The sequence below is a fragment of the Tupaia chinensis genome, unplaced genomic scaffold, assembly GCF_000334495.1.
Source record: "Tupaia chinensis unplaced genomic scaffold, TupChi_1.0 Scaffold000704_1, whole genome shotgun sequence".
NCBI lineage: Eukaryota > Metazoa > Chordata > Mammalia > Scandentia > Tupaiidae > Tupaia > Tupaia belangeri.
The window spans coordinates 1,062,157-1,063,791 of NW_006160227.1; positions in this window are offsets into that span (position 1 = coordinate 1,062,157).

Below are 1,635 nucleotides of genomic sequence, written 5' to 3' on the forward strand. Positions count from 1 at the left end.
AAAAAAAAAATATATATATATATATACATATTTACACACATTTAAAACTGGAATCTCCAGGGGGCTGGTCACAGTCCTCTGTAGACCTTGAAGCCTTTGGCTCTAGCCCACGGTGGCCCTGAGCAGCCACCTCTGCAGTTCAGGGGAATTCCCTGCCCACATCCTCGCTCCAGATTAACAGAGATAGGAAACCCCATCCCTGTCAGAATGGAACGCGCCATCTCCGTGGGCCAAGATGAATTAATTCTGTTCATTGTTGGTGTGCTCTTAACTCTTGGTGTACCTACGAAGCTCAATGCCTTTTGTAGGAGGCATAAAGTGAGTTAAGCAAGGAGTCGGCCCTCCCAAGCTTTACAACCCAGTAGGGGAGAGAAGTGAACATAAAGGAGAAAGTATAATAAGACCAGAAGACAAAGTCATTGATGTTAATCTGGGAGAAAGTTGAGCCTGACAGGGGCTGGTGAGGGTGTAGGAGAAGGAACCCTTACGCACTGCTAGTGAGAGCACGTGTTGGTACTTCAGGGAACAGTTGGGCAATATGTAACGCACCAGCCTCATGAGAAAGCAGTTCTATTTCTGGACATTTACTCTAGACCAGCGGTCCCAACCTTTCTAGCACCAGGGTCTAGTTTTCCGGAAGACAGTTTTTTCCATGGACCAGAGCCAGCGTGTGGGTGGGTAATTTCAGGATGATTCAAGGGCATTACATTGACAGTGCACTTTATTTCTATTATTATTACATTGAAATAGGTCATGAAATCATTATGCGACTCACCATAATGCAGTATGTGCAGCCGTTCCCCAGTGCTAGCATCACTGCCTCAGCTCCACCGAGGATCAGCAGGCATTAGATTCTTCTAACCTAGAGCCCTCGCATGCACAGTTCCCAATGGGGTTTGTGTTCCTAAGAGAATCTAATGATGCTGATGACCAGACAGGACGGGAGCTTAGGTGGTAATGTGAGCTCACCTCCTGCTGGGCAGCCCAGTTCCCAGCTGGCCCCAACTGGGATGGGGATCCTGCTTTAGAGGGTCTTTTGCACTTGCTCATCAGGAGGTGAGTAAAAGAATATTGGTTGCTGCTTTATTTATGAAAAAAAAAAAATGGAGACCACCAACTGTCTGTCAGGGAGGAACTAAAACACAGGTATGGTTCGTTTATCAATTGAAGAGTAAGGAAGAGTCAAGTAGGTAAGTGAGGAATTCAGATGCGCTCAGATAAGGGGAAAGAAGATGAGTCAGGCAAGTGTAACTGGACACCCAGCAGGACGTGTGGTTGCAGAGGAGAGTGCTTCTAGCCAAGAGCATCCCGGGGAGGCCACAGCGAGCAGCCCCGCAGGGTGGGCAGGCAGACCAGCTGGGGAACTGGCTGCTGTCACTGGATTCTACAGCTGCAAGTCACGTCTAAGTTGGGCCCTTCGTTTCACAGCTGAGAAATAAACAGGCCTAGACAGCTTGAGCTGGCCAGAGACATGAAGGGAGGCAGCAATATAACAGAAGCACATGAGTCTCATCCCGGGTGTCTGAAGGCCACCAGGGACATTGTCCTTCATGAGATCAATGCAGTGGGTTTCATTTCCAGGGGCCCACAAGGAAGAAGAAGCTTATGGGAGCATTTCACAGAGGCCAGAAGGAA